The sequence below is a fragment of the Vombatus ursinus genome, unplaced genomic scaffold (genome assembly GCF_900497805.2).
Source record: "Vombatus ursinus unplaced genomic scaffold, bare-nosed wombat genome assembly UNPS02009062.1, whole genome shotgun sequence".
Classification (NCBI taxonomy): Eukaryota; Metazoa; Chordata; class Mammalia; order Diprotodontia; family Vombatidae; genus Vombatus; species Vombatus ursinus.
In genome coordinates, this window is record NW_020948840.1 from 1,412,785 (window position 1) to 1,434,099 (window position 21,315).

At 38.3% G+C, this 21,315-nt stretch overlaps 1 pseudogene; it reads right to left on the minus strand.

Moving 5' to 3' along the window:
- Positions 1-1,382: 1,382 nt before the first annotated feature.
- LOC114034609 lies at positions 1,383-2,909 on the minus strand (annotated as a pseudogene).
- Positions 2,910-21,315: the final 18,406 nt, after the last annotated feature.

Sequence of the window (21,315 nt, forward strand, 5' to 3'; positions counted from 1 at the left end):
CACTGCACCCTCAGCTGCCCAATGCCATGAATTTATTTATTTTTGTGTCTTAATTAAATTGTGAACTCTGTGAGTGCAGTGGCCTTTAAACTGAGCTGTAGCATAGTGTTCTGCAAACAAAAAGGAGATGCTTTATAAATATTAGTTATTCTTGTTATTGAGTGCCAAATTCTTCTTTTTGTCATTTAAACACCTTCACAAACTGTCCCCAACCAAGCTTTCCATTCTTATTATGCACTGCTCCTCCTTATGTATACCATGACCCAGCCAAACCAGCTTTCTTACTATTCCTCAAACACAGTGAAACATCTCCTCTTTACATGTTTTTTTGCATTATCTGTCCCCTATGTCTGGAATGCACTCCCTCATCATCTTAAACTCTTAGAATCCCCCATCATTTGTATGAAGCTTTTCCTCATTCCCCTGCTGCTGCTGTCTTCTCTGCAAAATGACTTTGCATTTATTCTCTGTTTTATATACAGCTTTACTATATACATGTAGCATCTATTTCAAAGGAATGTTGTGAGCTGCAAATGATAGAGACCTTTTTTGTTGCTGTTGTTGAGTCATTCAGTCATGTCTGACTCTTTGTGACTCCATATGGAGTTTTCTTGGCAAAGATACGAGAATGGTTTGTCATTTCCTTCTCCAGTGAATTTAAGACAGAGATTAAGTGACTTGCCCAGGGTCACACCTAGTGAGTGCCTGAGGCTGAATTTGAACTCGGGTCTTCCTGATTCTAGGCCCAGCACTGTATCCACTGAGTCACCTATATGCCTTTGCTTTACAAACTGAAATGATTATTTCTCCCTCATATTGATAATCAATTATTGAATTAGGACCAGGATTTTTTCAGAAGCCTTTGGTTGTTCAGTCTCTGAAGAACACTGCTGATAATGAGATTGGATTAACTTTCTTAATAATCTTGTTCAGACCCCACCCAAGTGAGGAAGCCCAATGTGCTCTATTTAAGTTTGGGTGGGGATAATTCTTTGATTAGATTGCCCAAGGCTGGGGGTGGCCTGGGTGTAGAGATAGTGTCTAGAGCAATGTGATGTCACTCTCTTAGCCCCTCATTGGAGTGAGCCCACTTCTCATTGTAATATTCATTCTCTCATTAGTTGTTAACCAATCAAAGTTGATTGCCACCCTCTGGAACACCCACTTTTCCTTGAACCTGCTATGATGCTCTTTGGCATTCAAGAGTCATGATGACATCTTTTATTAAAATGCTATCTTAATTAATAAAATGATTACCCAGAAATTGTTTCTCAGAAGTTTTTAAATGTCTCAAAGCCTTAAAGCACTATATAAATATTTGCTTTTATTATTATTAGTTTTGTGTGATTTTATTGAAAATTCTCAATAGTTGTTTTTTTTTTCTTTTTCATATCCTGCTCTGCTGCCTCCTTGACTCTTTTTGACCTGATTTTGAAAAGATGGGCATTGGTCTGGGCTATTCAAAGCCTGAGCAAGTGCTTTTTCATCTTCTGTAATGACGCAAACTTCCTTTTTCTGACAGTCACTTCTGAAGGGCATACCTAGTCCTGAAAGCTGGGTTGCTGACTTGAGTTCTTCAGGAGAATTCTCTCCTTTCTTAGGTGTAGATGGGACAAGGGATGAGTTTGGAATGATATTCTTTCAGTTGCTGCATGTTTGCCTGGAAGATCTCTGTATAATTATTTTGTGTCCACAGGGCACACAGAGATACCAATGGTCCATGCTGCTTTTTTTTTTTTTTTAGTGAGGTAATTGGAGTTAAGTGACTTGCCCAGAGTCACAGAGCTAGTGAGTGTTATGTGTCTGAGGTCGGATTTGAACTCAGGTCCTCCTGACTCCAGGGCCAGTGCTCCCATGCCACTTTTTAAAGGACACTAACCACCCTAAGCTTTTCCAAGCTGACTCTTATATAAATGCACACTTTGGTGTGGTATTAAATAGTAGGATGTCTCACCATTGTCCACATAGGACCAGATGCAGGGTAGAGGGCAATTTGTTGAGTTTTTGCTTGATGGGCCTTTCATCTTCTGATCTTCCGAACTGTCTGGTTAAATCATGTGGCAACTAACCTTTGCCAAGTTTGGCTGGGCACTATGGATGCTTAGAGTCCTCCTCATGGATACCACAGCTGAGCACAAAGAAGGCAGTACCCCTTCTATTATTAGTAGTAGTAATAGACTGTGTATGTGCTTAGGGCAGCTAACTGGTAGAGCACTGGGCCTGGGGTCAGGAAGATTCATCTTGCTGAGTTCAGATCTGGCCTCAGACACTTACTAGCTGTGTGACCCTGCGCAAATCACTTAACCCTGTTTGCCTCAGTTTCCTCATCAGTAAAATGAGCTGGAGAACAAAATGGCAAACCACTCCAGTACTTTACCAAGAAAATCCCAAATGGGGTCATGAACTGAAAACAACTGAGCAGCAAATGCTTGAAGTGGTTATTAAAGGATGGGCAGTCATTAAATAGGCAAAAAGGTGGAAGGAGGACCTTTCAGGCATAGAAAACAGTGTGAGCAAAGGCAGGAATATATATCATGTTCAAGGGACAGAGAACAGTCGAGTTTGGTGGGTGAGTACATGGAAAGAGAAACACAAGCCAAAGCTAGAAAACCTCGGTTAAATCATCAGTGGAATGCTGGACTGTTTGACTTCTGTCTTTCTAATCCCTGCGCCTAGCACAATCTGGCACATAGGAAGTGCTTAATAAATACTTATTTATTGATTGATTGCCAGAAATGATTAAGTGCCATATGCAGATAGGACTCCTGGCCAGGGAATTGAAATGAAAATTTGAAATTGAAATGTTCAAGAATGTGGTTCCAGGAGGAGCCTGCTTTGCATTCAGCACATTCCTAACCTCTCTTACCCTCTGCTGTATTTCTCTGAGCTGTTGCTGGCCCGTGATTCATGCCAGGGTGAAAGGGGCTAAACTCCCAATAGCTTTCTTGTTTGCTGATCGCTTTATGCATATTTGGACAGGTGACTGTTAACTCTAAATTACAGCCCTTTAATCCTGAAAAAGTGCTGGGTAAAGAAGGGCAGGCGCTGCTCACCTGCTCAACACCCAGGAACGAAAATATTAGCCTTGCCTTGTTGGGACTGACATACATGGTGGAACCCAGGGGCTCCATGGGGAGTCCACACCAGCTCCCTGGCAAGGAATGCTGTGGTCACAAGCAGTTACATCCATACTCATATATGCACGTGTGAGTCACAGGCCAGGAACTCATTAGTGTGAAACCAAGGGCCTCTGCTGAAGCTAGAGGTCAGAATCCCGAATTAATCGTATTGCATTTGAATCTCATTCAATAGTGGAAGGTTCATTGACAGTGGATGAATTCTTTTTCTTCTGGCAAAAGCAACACTATATAGTTTCAAAAAGACTTATATTTGGAGTCAGAAGATCTGTGCTCTGATGCTTCTTCCCTGTGTGGCTTATCTTTGGGCCTTCGCTCTAAAATGAGAAGGTTTAACCAGATGATTTTCAAGGTATTTTTAGCTAAAATTTGTACAGCACCTTAAGATTTACAAGGCACTTTCAAAAATGAATTACCTCATTTGAGACTAACAACAACCCTGTAAAGCAGATGCTGTTATTATCCCCATTTTTACAGATGAGGAAACTGAGGCTGAGGTGAAGTGATTTGCCCAGGTCACACAGCTAGTAAATGTCTGAGGAAAGATTTAAATTCAGCTTTTCCTGACTCCAAACCCAATCCTTTATCTCCTTTCAAATAGTTGCCTTTTAAATTCTCAGTCCTTTGATGCCTAAGAAGGTACTTACTAAGGCACGGAGGGGCTAGTAATCTTCCACTGAAGTCATCTATGAATCTGTGAAGTGCATCATAAATTAAGTCACGGTCTAGCCTGAACTTGGGCAAGTCATTTTTGCTCTGTATGCCTCAGTCTAGTCATTTGTAAAATGAGAGAGCTTTGCATTCAATGACCTCTAAGTTTTTTCTCAATTCTAAGTGATTTCTGGAGCTGGCTGGCTGGCATCCAGAGACAATGTGATTTAATGGAAAGAATGCTGGAATTAGAATCAGGAAATCTGGGTTTGAAATCTGGTACAGACACGTACTTACTATGTGATTGAACTCAGTTTACCAACCTGTAAAATGAGAAGAGTCATGCTTACACGATCTACCTCACATCGTTGTTGTGAGGGCTAGCATTTCGTAAACCTCACCTCATCCTAGAGGATGGGAGGCCTTCATTAGTACAGTAATGGCTTTAGATATACACATATCTCTATCAAGACTTTCCCCTACATTCTCTTGCTAAAGGAGATCTCAACAATTCTTTTTTTTGCCTTTTGCCCTCTGGGTCAGAGTAAGATTGACCATTTCTTTCAGTTTCCCTGCATTCTTTCACCAGCTCTGCTGTCTTGCTGTGGAATTTCTTACATCTGTTATCAGCTCAGAGTCACAAGGCCCTGAGGAAAGAAAACACAAAAAATGCCTAGCATGGTATCGATCACACTGCAGGGAAAAGGCTTTTTTTTTTTTGCTTGCATTTTCACTGTGGTCTTGGTTGAATCTGTTTTTCCTTTTAAGTTGATGCACCCAGTTGATATATGATGCTCATCATTAGAAGAAAGGAGCTCATTTATACATAGGTCAGCATATTTACAACCTAGCCCAGGAAAATTGAATTGAGAGCTTTAACAAATTGAGAAATGACAAATAATCTGAGTCATCTTTATGCTTCAAAATTCTGAAGGATCTGTGATCACACTGGAATGGGTGTTCCCTCCAATGATCCAGATGGCAACTGGGCCATGTCTCCTTCTTCTGTGTGACTTGTCTGTGCTGTCCCATAAATCCTTTACCCGATGTGCTGGATCCTTCTTCCATGTCTCTGGGCTTTACCTGGGTACCAATGCAGCAGAATGGCTTTTCATCAGACATGATGGAGGCTCAGTGGATAGAGTGCTGGGCCTGGAGTCAGAAAGACCTGAGTTCAAATCTGGCCTCAGACACTTACTAGCTGTGTGACCTTGAGCAAATCACTTAACCTCTGTTTGCCTTAATCCACTGGAGGAGGCAATGGCAGACAACTCTAGTATCTTTGCCAAGAAAACTCCGTGGCATGCTTAGAGTCAGATACAACTCAAGAACAACAATCAGACATGACTTGCCCGAAATCTTTTCCCATCATGGTCTTTTTAGATGATATATGGGTCTTTTATGCATACAAGTCATTGTTCAAAATATGGTTCAGCCTTCATGAATTCATTTAACAAGCATTTATTACACACCTACTATGTGCTAGTATGCTACAATACCAGTATATTGGGTGCTGGGGATACTGATATAAAAACAAAATAGTCCGTGCCCTCAGCTTCTTTTTAATTGCCACTGATATTGTGAATAATTTCTCTTCCTCCCCAAGATTGTGATATTCCATGACCAGCAGCCACATAGAATCAGTATTGAAAATTCTGGGTTTTGCTTCAGAGAGAAGCTCTGTGTGATTAAAAATGCTGCAGAATTAGAAAATTCTACATTTCGAGAAAATCACTTTTACTCAAACACAAGGGTTCAAATGAATCTGTGATCTCATTAATGTAGATGTGGCCTCCAGTGATGCATAGAGCCATCTATCCATCCTGGCTCATCCTGATTCACTCTTGTCTGTATTTTTCCATAAACATACCGCAAGGTGTCTACACAATGTGCTGAGTGCCTTTTTATCTTTCTCTTGATATGAGGGACATGAGGGAGAAGAACATACATTCTATTGGGGTATAATAGGATATACCACATGCAAAGATGAGTAACCCATGTACATGTACATATGTAAGTAACCCATAAAAAAGAAAACTCATCTTTATTGGATTATAAAATAAATGAATAAATCTATCATGTTTTCATGAATAAATCTATCATATTTTCATTTTTTAAATTAAATTCATTACTTTATAATTATCTTAATTCTATCTTTTAAATTAACAACATTTTAACACAACTAAAATGCAGTTTTAAAAAATCAAACATGATGTTTAAAATTTACTTTGATTCAATACTGAATCCATCTCTTCTCCACACTTGTGTTGATTCAACCTATCCCCTTGCAAGGGACTGGGCTATTGACGGATGGCCTAGTCTCTGCATGTGAATGTTGGGCATGTGCTCATCTTTTTTAGAGGGAACTGTGGGGAATTCCCAGAGTGACACATTTCTCCATTGATAAAAATCAGGACCCAATTTTGTACTACTAGTATATGCCAGAAGAAGGACTCAATTCAGGATTCCTCGATTTCAAGGATTGCCCCTCTCACTACTATGCCACATGGCCTCTCATGTTGACCACAAGTAAAGTAATTGAGGTAAATGGTCAAAAGTGGGTACGTACTCTACTAAAGACAAACTAAGAATTCCTTCTCACTAGAAGTCCCAGATCTTCTGACTCCAAAGTCAATGTTTTTGACACTACACCTGAGTTGGCCTGTTGATAACTAATAATAATAACTAGCATTTTTATAGTGCTTTAAAGCAGTATGTAAAGCACTACAAAGCATATAACAAATATTATTTCATTTGACCCTATAGATGCTACTATTATTCACATTTTACAGATGAATAAACTGAAGCAGACAGAGGCTAAGTGACTTGCCCAGGGCCACAGAGTAGTAAATGTCTGAGGGTGGATTTGAACTCAGGTCTTCCTGATTCCAGACTCAGTTTTCTCTCCACTGAGCCACCTAGCTGCCTACAGTTGCTTAGGTCACCTGAAGCTAATTAAAAGCTTCCCATCGCATTCTAGGCCACCTGAAACTGAGAGTCTCCCATTAGAGCCATTTGCCCTGAACAGACTAATTGAACCGATTATGACCAGCCACCACCCAATGCCACCCCTCCCTGAAGGGGGAGGAGAAACCTCTTCCTGTTTCTGTGCACAGGTCTCTTTTATTAAAAAGAGATTGTTTACTGAGCAGACCTACTTTTGATTGCAAGCCTGACTATTTACTGAAGTCTTAACTGAACTCCTTATCGTGTGTGTCAATAATGGGCACCATAGAAACTGATATCGCAGGCAAGGTGCCCCATACACCTTTCTCAGGAAGCACAAACACCACTTGGGTGAAGGCCAAACCTTGCAGAGGACAGACTAGTCTAGCCTGAGGTCCCCAAGGGGGAAAGCATGCCCAAATGGTGGAGTGCAAAGAAGCTGACTGGGAAGCAAGTAAGAGTCCACTTCAGAGAACATGTCGCTTCTCATGGACAGCTACACTAAATCTGTTCTCTTTTGTTCAATCATTCAGTCACATCCGACTCTTCGTGTCCCTGTGGACAATATCATCCATGGGACCATTTCCTTCTCCAGTGGATTGGGGCAAATAGAGGCTAAATGACTTACCCAAAGACACATAGCTAGTAGGTGTCTGAAGCCCAACCTGAACTTAGATCTTCCTGACTCCAGCCCAGGCACTCCACTCACTGAACCATCTAGCTGCCTCTGAGACATTTAGCTACTTCATTAGAAAAAGGCAAGGAGCACAACAATTTCCTTGACTGGTAATTAGGAATAATGATAGCACCTTGTTGTTCAGTGACCTCATGGACGTTTTGTCCGTGGGATTTTCTTAGCAAAGACATTGAAGTGGTTTGCCATTTCCTTCTCTGATGTGCCCCCATTTTATAGATGAGGAACTAAGGCAAATAGGGGTTAAATGGCTTGCCCAGGGTCACACTGCTGGTAAGTGTCTGAAGCCAGATTTGAATTAAGATCTTCCTGACTCCAAGCCTGGTGCTCTATCCACTACACTACTTAGCTGCCCCAATAATAGCACCTACTTGCTAGTGTTGTTGGGAGCATCAAATGAGATAATTTTTGTAAAGTGTTTAGCATAGCACCTGGCACATAGCAGGAACTATATAAATGTTGTTCCCTTCTCTTTTTCTCTATTACTAACATAAAATTTTAAATATGGTCTGGCTGGGGCAGAGGACAACCAAAATGTCACCTTCCTTGCTCCAGATGCCTCTCTTGATGTAGTCTAACATTAATTAGTAGGTTTTTTTTTACTGTCATGTGATTCTATTAATTCATATTATAATCATGTTATGATTGAACATTTTAGAAATGCTACTATTTAGCCACTGTACTTATAAAGTTGATTTTTTTTTTTGGTTGATGAGGCAAGTAGGGTTAAGTGACTTGCCCAGAGTCACACAGCTAGTAAGTATTATGTGTCTGAGGTCAGATTTGAACTCAGGTCTTCCTGACACCAGGGCTGGAGTTCTATCCACTGCACTACCTAGCTGCCCCTTAAAGTTGATTTTTTAAAATGTAAATGTCTTTATGTTTATCCTTATTAAATTTAATGTTATTAGATTCTATACAAGATTCTTAGCCTATTTGGAATTTTTTTTTGGGAGGGGTGTCCTTGATATCTTTTTCAGGTGTGTTAATTGTCCTTCCAAGCTTTGAGTCATTTGGAAATTTGATAAGCAGTCCATCTATATCTTTATTTTTCTTTATGATTTTAAAAATATAATTTATTCATGATATCTTTAATTTTTTCCCACATGATAATGATTTCTAGATACCCCTAGAAGTGAGCCTTCCCTTCTAATAAAGAAAATAGTTTATCGAAACTAGCCAATGCAGTGACCAGGGTTGACATTATTCATAGCATTCTATACCCATAGGGTCCCCTGCACCCATCTCCTAAGGAGCATTTCCTTATATATTCATCAGGGACAAGATTGGTCATTACAATTGTACAGTGCTTGGCTTCATTTTAGTGCTCTTTCATTCACATTATTATAATGAGGTGAGGTTACATGGAGTCAACCAACCTCAATGATAGGTTATCTATTTGACTTATTCCCATAATTATGCTCATCATTCAGAGTTCTAGGAAAATCTAGGATTGTGTTTGTATATTTCCTCATTAAATTAATAGACTGACAATATATTTTCAACTAGTCTCAGAGCTTCCCCCCCCCCCCAGTTTATCAAGTCCATATGCTTAATAGACTGGAGAATCTTCCTTTCCCAGTAGCAGTTACTACTATCTATCTATATATTAAATCTCTTAATCTTTTTGGACTAAGTAAATGTTAAAGTTGCTGGGTACATAATTTGCTAACAATTAAATCAATAATAAAATTAAAACACAGATAAGTATTTACAATATTTTAACTGAAAAAGTCTCAACCAGAGTCCTTTCTAACCATCACTATAACTGCAGATTGCTTCTCTTCACAATAATTCTGGAAATACAATTCAGAATACTTAGGATATCAAATAGTCTCTCCTCAATAATTCTTTTTCTTCACAAGATAAAGGTTACTTATGTTAGTTTCATAAAGAGAGATGGTGATATCTCCACATTCTTTTTCTCTATCTTCCTCAGCTTATCTCTAACCATAACAGAAAATGGTATCTTCAGTTTGCCTAAAGCCATAATTCTTAACAGTTTCTCTCCAGTTTCATTCCTTATAAAATTATCTTTACAACAATTCTTCATAAAATAAGAGCTAATATTGTTCTAACAAGGAAGGAGTTTCTCCTCACCTTCTTTCTCTTTGTTTTCTCCATTGTTTATTTAATAAGTCCAAGTTGAAAACATGTATTCTCCCTGAATCCATATGAAGCAACTATATGCATTTTATACTTCATAGCAGAGACCTGCTACAGGGAACTTCCAGCCCTGTGGGCTGCATATTGACAATAAGGATGAGTCCTTATTGTCATGGCACTCGTAAGAAAAGCATAGGATCTAATTTCAGTTACAGTCAGAGGAGGGTGAGGGATGCAGAAACCTTGTCATATGAAGAATATCTGAAGGAAATGGAAGTGTTTACCTGTAGAAAAGAAGATATGGCAAAGAAGAGAGGAAAAACATGACCCTTCTCTTCAAATATGCCAAAGACTGTCAAATGGAAAATGGGATTGGAATTATTCTATATGGCTTCAGAGATCAGAAATAGAAACAATGGAGAGAAGTCAAAAGGGTTGCAGATTTCATATAATATAGGGAAGAATTTCTTAAATGTTAGAGCATCACTACAATGAAGATCAGAGACAAAATGTTATAGTGGAAAGAAAACTGACCTTGGACTGAAGAAGACCTGGGTTAGAGTCCTGCCTCTGACATACTGGCTACGTGACCCTTGCTAAGTCATTTAACCTTAGAGTTCTTTAGACCTGTGTGGTCCAATATAAATAGAATTGGGCTACTATGCTAGATCCCTGTGAGCTGCATATTGACTTAGAAAACCATATATTAGCATTATCTATGTTCTATTTTGTCTTTATTTATTTTGTTAAAATTTTGTTGTTGTTTAATCATTTCTAACCCTTCATAACCCCAATTGGGGTTTTCTTGTCAAAGATACTGGAGTGGTTTGCCATTTCCTTCTCCAGCTCATTTTACAGATGAGGAAACTGAGGCAAAAAGGGTTAAATGACTTGCCCAGGGTCACATGCTAGTAAGTTCCTGAGGTCAGATTTGAACTCAGGAAGATGACTCTTCCTGTTCAGGCCTGGCAGTGTATCCACTGGGCCACCTAGCTGCCCCTCATTAAAATTTAATTTTGTTTAATTTTAATCAGGTGCCAGTGCACTAGGAATGTTGCCAGCAGCAATGAGGCCCTTCCAACCTTTTATTTGTCACCTCTACTCTAGATGACTCTCAAAGACAATGTGTTGCACAGAAGGTGCTGATCTGAATTGGTAGAAGGAATTTCCTCATCTGGGAGTTGCCTGAACCACTGAAGTCATTCATCAGGTCTCTATCCCTTAATAATGGAGATGATGTTCAGTTGATCCTGTCAGGGATATGATAGAAAAGCTTTTTGCATCAGGTAAGAAGCTGAACTAGGCACTGTCCTTTCTGTGTCTCAAATTTCTTCATTCTATGGGTCTGTGAATGTGCACAGTGTTCTTCCCTAATGAGAACATAAACCATGACTCATCTTTAGCCATATGAATACAAATACAACAATTTATTACAGTGTCCTGTGCTGGCATTAGAGGAGATATAAAGCTGAGAGAGTGGACAATTCTTGGTTTCATGGAGCCAAGAGTATAGTATAGGATAAGGCTCAAATACAGAAAATATTCAATATTACATGAGAAGTACATTAAAGGGTATGAAGCTGAGCACTGTGTGAGCTCTAAAAAGGAAGTTTCTTGCCAATTGGGGTCAGTTGAGTGTCTTCAGGGATACAGCATTAGGTTTAGGATTCAAAAGATGAATAGGGCTTCAATGGGGAAGAGGAAAAAAAAATGAGAGTATTCCAGGCATGGGCAGCAGCATGAGCAAAGGCTAGGAAACAAAGAAGAGGAGGGTGAGTTCAGGAGGCAGAGAGCTTGAGTATAGAGGGTATGGATGGGAATAATACAAATAAATAAAATCAAAGAAAAGGCAATTATTAAGTACTTTATTGGGGGCAGCTAAGTGGCAAAGTGGACAGAAAAACAGGCCTGGAGTCAGAAAAACTGAGTTCAAATCCAGCCTGAGATACCTAATAGCAAAGTGACCCTGGATAAGTCACTTCAACCTGTTTGCCTCTGTTTCCTCATCTGTAGAATAATCTAGAGAAGGAAATGGCAAACTACTCCAGTATCTTTGCCAAGAAAACCCCAAATTGGATCATGAAGAGTTGGATAGGATTGAGAAGAATGAATAACAACAAGTACTAGTGTTCTAGTCGCAGTGTTAAGCACCCGCAATACATCTGTTTTAAAAGACCCTCAAGTCCTCAAGGAGCTTTCAATAATAATAGAGAATGACCACACCTACAAGAGGATAGTGACTAGGGAAGAGAGCTTTGTTCTGGTTAGGTGATATGAGATGTATCTGGAAAAGTCAGGTGGAGGGACATTTACTCCTAAAATTCAACACCACAATTCTTTGCCAGATTTGCTGAAAGTCATGCTTTAGAAATGGATTTGGAGGATATACTAGTCCCTCCAGCCAGCAACTATAGATCTAGTCAGTTGACAGGACTATGGTGGACTAGGAATTTAATGGACAGAGATATTTAATAAACAAGCACATGAACTTTCAGGGAAATTTCTAGTTTACATATGTTATAAATGGAGAACATGATGCTTCATGGTGATGGTAAAGACACACACATTCCTATAATTAAGATGAAATTGAATTATCTCTCCTGGCTCTTGTTGGTTTTTTCTTCAAACTAAAGTCATGAAGGTCTCCTAGCTTCAAATCCAGCAGTATAGGAGAAAAAGGGAGGTGGGAGAGGTTACATTGAGATTCACTTCTGCCATGCTGCCTAACATTGCTGTTCAGTTGTTTTCAGTTGTATCTGACTCTTCATGACTCCATTTGGGGTTTTCTTGGTAAAGATACTGGAATGGTTTGCCATTTTTTTCTCTGGATCATTTTACAGATGAGGAAACTGAGGCAAACAGGTTTAAGTCACTTACCCAGGGTCACACAGGCTCATGAATATGAGTCTTCCTGATTCCAAGACCACTGCTCTATCCACTGTGCCACCTATCTGCCCTGCCTACTATTAAAAGGACCCAAAAAAGAAAAAAGAAAGAGACAAGAGAGTTCTGAAGACCTTTACGTCCTTTAAACTCTGCCAACTTTTGGTCTAGTTAGGCCATATGTAATTACTTTCCTCCTTGCTAGGGTCTTTATAGTCTGCTCTTCAGTACCACCTCAGAGTTGAATACAGCATTGTACTTTCTCCATTCCAAACTCTTTGCCAAATATTAGGACCAGTGAAGGTTGATGTGGTATGGGCCCTGGGAAACCTGCCCCCCACTCCAACTCTCCTTGAGTTTTCTCTCACTTGATCAGGTCTTTGGCATCATCCCAGTAATCCTCTCAACTGTCCTTTCATTGTGGCTATGCCTAATCTTCCAATTCTGTTACCTCTGACCCAGCCCAACCTTCACTGTCTGTTACCTCCCTATCACCCTGGCCACTCCACACCCCTGATCCTATCTGGACCCTGTTCTACCTCCTAGTCACTCCCATCAAGATCCTCCCTAGACCCCTTCTTCCAGAACCCCTCCTCCAGTCACCCCAAACTACTTGACCACTCCTAGATCCCTCCCACAGTCTTTCTGTATATAAGATCCATCTTATCTCCATTAAGGGGCTCAGATTCTTAAAATCTAGCCAATGGCTCAGATTCAATCTAGCCCACTTGTCAATATGAGCATCACAAATGTTCAGATTCCTTAAGAGTCTGGACAATATGGCGAATCTCTAATAAACCTTGTCTTTGGATGAAAGAAAGCTTGGGTTGAATTCATTTGGGCAGGACCCTCTTGTCACTATTTCTGGGTCCCAGCACCCCTACACCTCTAAACCTCAACAAAGGTACCTCACATTTTCAATGGACATTAGTTTTGAGTCAAGGAAGTCCAAATCTATTAACAATAAAAAGTTGCTTCCTTAAACCAGTTACACGACTCATCACTGCCCATTTTCCAGAGACATATTGTTCTGTCCAGAACTGAGTCAGGGAGGAATGAGTTATGAAGTGTTTCTACTCCAACCAGTTTGAGGTGTTACAGAAATCCAACCAGTTTGAGGTGTTATAGAATAATTACAATATTGCCAAGAATGGCTAAATAGTCAGGCTTCTGAAAAGGGTGGTACAAAATTATGGTTAGCTTACAATGTCAGGATGGAAGAGAAGCGGAATGTGGGGGGGGGCTTGCATTGGGAGTCACCTGTACCTCCCAAAGGAGCAACATTGCCAAGTAGCATACCAATAAGGACCCCCAAAAGAGGAAGGAAACAAGACATTATTTGGATGGCAATAGAGAGCTATTTTTTGAGCAGATGAGCTACAACACCAAATCTAGACATAATACAGATTATTCTGACAGAGTTTGAAGGCTAGGGTGGAAGAAGTAGAAAGTAGGAAAACCTGTTCAGTGACTATTACAGTAGTCTAGGCACAAGACATTGAGGGCCTATATTAGGGTGTGCAAACAGAAAGGAAGGCACAGAGGTAAAGGATGTTGTGTGGGTGGAACTGCTAATTGATCAGATATGAAGAGTGAGGAACAAGGGTGAGGTAAAGAAAAGTATAGTGTTGAGAATATGGAAGACTGAATGATCAATTCTAAAATAGAAAGAGAGAAATCAGAAGGAGGAGCAGGTTTTAGGGGAAAGATCATAGTACCTTAGATTTAGAGCTGGGAAGAAACTTAGAGGTCATCTATTCCAACCCCTTCACTTTATAAATGAGGAAACTGAGGCTAATATGTGACTTGCCTAAGGTCACACAGTCAGTAAGATTTTGAATCAAGGTTTTCCTCCCTCCAAGTCCAACACTCTATTCACTCTACCAAATGGCCTCTTTAATGAGGCTCATTATTTAAGATAATGAGCTTTATTTGGGGGCATGTTGCTTTTTGTTTGTTTTGGTTTTGGGTTTTTTTGATGAGGCAATTGGGGTCAAGTGACTTACCCAGGGTCACACAGCTAGTAAGTGTCAAGTGTCTGAGGCCAGATTTGAACTCAGGTCCTCCTGACTACAAGCCTGGAGTTCTATCCACAGTGCCACCTACCTGCCCCAGCATGTTGCTTTTGAGAAGCCAGTGAGATACCCAGTTGGAAATAACCTGTAGACAACAGAAGATGAAAGTCTAAAGTTTAGAAGACAAGTCAGAACTGAAGATAGGGATTTGAGAGGTATCTGTAATTCAGTAATTGAAGTCATGAGACTACCAAAGGAGAGAATATAGTAATAGAAGAAAATCCCAAGGACTTTGGGGGACACATATTAAGGTGTTGACAAAAGGAAAAGAACCTGGGGGTGGCGGGAGACATAGAAGGAACTGTTGGAGATGTAGGAGGAGAACAGGTAGAGTGTGGTTTCTCTGAAGCTTAAGGAGAGTGTATCCAGCAGAAGGAAGTCAGAAAGCAGAGTCAAAATCAATGAAGGGATCAAAGAGAAAATGAGTCCATTGGACTTGGTGATCATAAGGTCATTGGTGACCTTGGAGGGAGGAGTTTCAGTAGGAGAGCAGAGGTAGAATTGAACCACAAGGGGCTGAGAGGAGGCGTATAGCTGAGGAATGGAAGCACCAGGCACTGGAAACTTTTTCAAGGTGTTTATAACATGTTTATAATGGAAAAAGAAGAAAGAAATACAACCTCATTTGAATGGGTTAGTAAGAAAAAGGAAATGCTTTCCCCCTGCCCCTTCAAATGATTCACAGACTGAAACATGTTTATAAGGCAGACAGGAGGTTTATGACAACAACTAGCATTTATATATCACCTTAACATTTGCAAAGTACTGCACAAATATCTCATTTGATCCTCACAACAATGCTGGGAGTCTGGGAGGTAGGTGCTATTATTATCCTCACTTTACAGAGGAGGAAACTGAGGCAGAAACAGGTTAAGTGACTTGCTCAGAGTCATAATCTAACAAGTATCTGAAAAAGGATTTGAACTCAAGTCTTCCTGATACCAGGGCCAACACTTTATCCACTGTGCCATTTTGCTGCCTCGTTTGGTATTCAAGAGGACGTAAGGTGAGACAGAAGACTATGAAACAGGTGCTAAAGTCAGTGAGAAAGTCAGAAGAACCTGAAGATTGGGAGCTAATAGCAACAAAATGGGAAGGAGATGGTTATAAACAGATTTAATTGACCTCAAAAGAGGAAAAATCTTGAGGCATGATGGTAGAGAAATCATCTGGGAGTAGCAGTGAAAAGCAAGGTGTAAGCTCACTCTTCTTTCTGATCCCTCAAAATAGGGCAAGAGAAAGAAGGAGTGACCTCCAACAGAGGGGAAGGGGGCCTGCCAGTTAGGTAATGTTTCCAGGCAAGAGCTTGGTTTCTGTTAAAATATAAAAGTGCAATGAATGTTGGCTAAAAAGTTTCAGGATGGTCATATGACTAGATGTAAACTTAGATATTTTCTCTGATGCTCATGACCTATCAAAACTCCTCCAAATAGGAATTATACACAGTAGATAAGGCAATTTCAGCTGTCTCCATGGTCTAGGACATGAAGAACCCAAATGATGTAACAATTCAATAAACTAATAACAAAGAAGCGTCATCTTTGACCCATTCAGTAGCAACGTTTTGTGAGCTGACCCACAAATTTGCAACAGAGCTCAATTCTATCCCCACTCCTCCTGGTGGCAGAAAACCAAAAAGCATATGCTTGCTGGGCTGGGATAGCAGTGAGGCAACATTCTGTGATGCAACAAAGTGCAGCTAGAGAAATGCGAAACAGAGGGAACTGGGGTAGGACATGTGTGTTCACATGTATGCTTTCTGGTGCTCTACTAAGCCTTAGGAAAAGAGCCCAGCATCTAGCTGGGGTCAGTTCTGACTTCCCAGAAGTCACTTGGGGCAGATACCAAGACCTGTAAAACGTGAATTGCCCAGCAATGAAGGAGCTTGGACGTCCAGACCCCAGGGAAACCACCATTAAAAAGGTGGGAATCAGAAAGAGAGACATCGGAGAATATAAAGGAAAAAAAAAAGACTGAAACTGCCAATATTTCAGGAGGAAGAAAACTCAATTCAAGACCTTGAGCATAAGCAGATAAACCAACAGGGTAGATATTAATAACAGAAGGGAATGTGCCCTCCAGATAAGGTTAAAAAAAAAAAGTAACAGACTTCTATGAATAAATATTTCAAGAGAAAGAAAAATGAATCAACTCCCAATGAGGCAAAGGACTCTGTGGATTCTGAAGAGAGGATAGAACCACAGCAGGATGTTCCTGAATAGTTTAAAAGAGAAATAAGAATTGTGAAAGCAGAATTTATGCCCTGCACAGCAGAAATAATTGGAAGAAAAGAAAAAACTTGAATCCATGGTGGCAAATCTTGCTGAAGGAACAAGAGAAAATAACTCATTAGGAATGCAAATGCCCAGAAGTGCAAGAAAATCTGGGAAAAGAGATGAAAAGCAACAACATCAGAAGAAAATGTGATCTTTTTTCACATAAGTAAAACATAATGATCCCAAAGACAGGACATGTAGATGATGTAAGGATTACAGGTCTCTTAGAAGATCACCGGTCAAAAAACCTGACTACCATAATGCAAGTAATAATACAAGAAAACTACCTAGAACTTCTCAACACAGAAAAAGGTGCCAAATGAAAGAACTCGTAGATCACCTCCAGAAAAAAAAAATTAACCCTATGCTGCAAACTCCAAGATGCATACGGTCTAACAATCCTATGGATAAATAGCCAATTCTATAAGTGACCAGAAGAATATAAAGGGCAAGAAAATTCAAATAACAAAAGACTATTTTGCACCCACCGAAAATAGCAGGAGGAAATGGAATAATGTGTTCTGAGTTATAGCCCATAGTGATATATCTGCAAGCCTGAGCTTAACCATTAATGGGAAAAGGTGGAAGAGAGAGACAGACAGACACAGAGACACAAACACAAAGAGAGACAGAGAGACAGAAAGAGACAGACAGAAATAGGGACAGACCGAGATATAGAGACAGAGGTATACAGAAACACAGAGACAGAGAGACAGAGACTGACAGAGACAAAGAGAGACAGAGAGGCATCTAAAGCATTCCTAGAAGGAAAATCAGACCTGAAGAAATTATTTGCTTTTAAATCATCTCAGATAGCATTAATATAAGAAAGGTAAACAAATGCAGCTACCTAGAACAAGAACAAAATAATGGCAGTGAGACCATTAAGAGATTTCTTTCTAAATGTGCACAAGGAGACAATTTTGAAAGTAGTTCAATGGAAGTAATAGTGGATAAAAAGGCTTGAAACATCATGTGCTAAACCACAGAAAACCCAACCTGCAGGGGAATCAATATTTTTTGTGGGACTAAATTCCAGAATGGGAGGGTACATAAAAGGGAGAGGAGGGGAAGAAGATAGAGGGGAATGTATGGGGTACCCTAGTCAAGTCAAAGGCTAATCATGAAGGAGAAATAACTCCTGTAGTCTCTCAAGAAGAGATCCTATAGGAGAATAAGCAAGGAGATAAAGGGAGGGATTTAAATAGGGGAGAGAAAGGAGAAAATCTTGTTTCGATGATGAATGCTCCCATGGGAGAAGGGAAATATTTCATAAAGGAATAGAAGGACCTTATATTGGATATAGTCTTCAGGAATTTGATGCTTAGTAAGACCAGTCATCCTACCTTGGCAGAAGGGCTCCTGAAGGCAAGTGATGTCTAGTGGAATAGGTGGACATGACCCCAGGGAAGAGATTTTAGGGCAAATGAGGAAAAAATGACCAAGAGGAGGGCAAAGGTCAATAATGAACTACACAATCAGGAATATACTTCTCTATCATCTTCAGAAATTGGTCATTCTAAGAGTGAGGCACAACAGAATAAAGGTTTCTAGAGGCAATATTACAAGGTAATAACAGAAGAGAGAATTCAGAATAAGTACTTCAAAAGTTTTGATTCCACGAGGAATACAAAAAATAAAGAAAGACTAAATAAATATAAAGGTTATGAATCAAAAACTATAAGTCTAGAATAGAAAAAAGAAGATGAATAAGGAAGAGTATGAAGGGGAAAATTCTTTCTAGATAAAGGTACAGAAAATTAAATTAAAAAAACAAAACAAAACTGACCACTGAAGCAAATTGAAAGGTAGGAGAAGAAAGATGATTCTTCTTGAAGAAATAAAACAAGGAAGAATTTTTTTAAAAAACTAAATAAAAGCAAGCAAGAGAAAGAAACTAATAGATAAAAACTCCAAAACCATGGAAAGGAGTAACAAAGAGGGGGAGTTGCTTCAGAAACTCAAGGAAGAGGGTAAGAGAGTTTCTGGAAATAGGTCTGTCTTAAAATAGATTAAGTTAAAATAACTGAGGAGACAGTATCATGTTTACAGCAGAAGAGAAAAAATAAATTCAAGTTTAGGGAGAAAATAACATTAGATACATATTGAAGAAAATAGAAACCTAACTTCTATAACTTTAAATGTGAATATATTAAACAATCCTATAAAATTTACAAGAGTGACAAATTAGATTAGAAAACAAAACCCCTCAGCTTATTGCTTACAAGAAACACATTTTAAAATTCACTGATCTACAAGAATACAGAGTAATATAATAGTGGCAGGAGATTTAAGTGTTCTCTCAGTTTTGGATGAGTCTAACAGAAAAATAAACAAAACAGAAAATATAGAACTGAACAAATTGCTGGAGAATTTAGAGCTAAAAGACTTTTGACTTTTTGAAAAAGACTTTTGAAAATTTATATTTGAAAATTTTGAAAAAGTGATTATGCTGACAGTGTCTTCTAAATAGTAAAACTAAAGACTATGTTTCTCAGAACCACATGGAACTTCACAAAAACTGTTTACATACTAGGGGAGAGAGATATTTCAAACAAAACTAAAAAGATAGAAATAGTAAACACATCCTTTACAAAGCATAAGTATAACAAAAATAGTTATCAGTTCAGGAGCACAAACAAAAGACAGACTCAAATGAAGAATTAATGAAATCCTAAATAATGAGTTAGTCAAAGAAAAAAGTCATAGAAATAATTAATAATTATATGACAAATAATAATTTTGAAACAATAAAATTTCTAGGATGCAATTATCAGGGGAAAAATTATATCTCTTTGAATATACATTAACAAAATAAAAAAAGAGAAGATTAACCAACTGAATATGCATTTTTAAAATTAGAAAGCCAACAATTAAGGAATTTGGAAATATGAACAACAGAGGAAATATTCAAAATTAGAAGAGAGATAAACTGGACACCAAAAAAACCTATGGAAATTATAAATAAAAGTAAAATAATCTGAAAATACTGGTAAAGTTGATAAACCACTAGGCAAGAAGATGAAAATAAAGTCTAAAACAGCAAACAAACAGTGTGAAAACACAACAAAATCAGAAGAAATAAATAAAGATCAATTTAAATAGCTATGGAAATATCTTGTGCTCGTGGCTAGTTTATGCCAATATAATAAAAATGACAATACTACTGAAGTTAATTTATGATTTTAGTGTTATATCAATCAAGTTATCAAAGGGGCATTTTATAGAATATAATAAAATAATAACAAAATTAATTTGAAAAAATATAATATCTAGAATATCAAGGGAACTTAGGAAAAAAGATGGACAAAAAAAAAGAATAGTACTTCCATACCTCAAGTTCTATCACAAAACAGTAGTCATCAAAACTATCTGATATCAGTTTAAAAATTGAGAGGTAGATTAAAGAATAGACTAGACAAGGGAGAGTCAGAAACAATGAAACTCAATAACCCAGTATTCAATAAATTGGAAAATAAATAGGAAATAATTTTCTATTTAATAAAAACTATTGAGAAAATGGATAGCAATCTGGCAGAAATTAAATTGAGAACAATACCTTATACCATATTCCACAATAAATTCCAAAAGGGTGTGTGATCTTAATATTAAAGATCATATTACAAAAAATTTAGGAGAGGAGATCATATATCTCTGAGAATTATAAATAAAAGATATATTCTTAACAAAACAAGGATTAGAGGAAATTGAAAAGATAATATAAACAAATTTGATTTTATGAAACTCAGAAATTTTCAACAAACAAAATTAGTGCACCTAGGAAAAGAAAGGAAGTGGTTGAATGGAAAAAAAAAATCTTAGTATCAAATTTATCTACTAAGAGTCTGGTATCTAAGAGATATAAATAATTTGTAAACATATACATATATGAATCTATCTGACCAAAAGCCATTACCCAAAAGATAAGTGGTCAAAGGATATGAATAAATATTTCTCGAAAGAAGAATTGCAAACTACTAACAACAATATGAAAGAATGCTCTGAATCACTAATACTGACAAAAGGTAAGAATAGTTACTATTGAAAAGGTTATGGGAAGATAAGTTCACTAGAGCATTGTTGATGAAGCTATGAATCAGTGCAACCACTTTGCAAGGAAATTTGGAATTATGTGAATAAAGTGACTAAAATGTCCATGTCCTTTGACCCAAAGATTCTTTTACTAGACTTATACCCCAAGGATACCATTGATTTAAAAAAAAAAAAGTATACACCAAAATACTTATAGCAGCACTTTTTGTGATAGCAAACAATTGAAACAAAGTAGATATCTTTCAATTCAAGACTGGCTAAATAAATTGTTGCTCATGAACGTATTGGAATGTTACTGTGCTATAGGCAATTCATGCAGAAAAACTTGGAAAGGTCATATGATGATGCAGAGTGAAGTGAGCAGAGCCAAGAAAAAGATACACACAATGACTGTAACTAGGTAAATAGAAAGAACACACTCACACACACACACACACGCACACACAAAAGTGAATGTTGCAAAATTATAAAGAAACAGATATGAAAAGGCACTC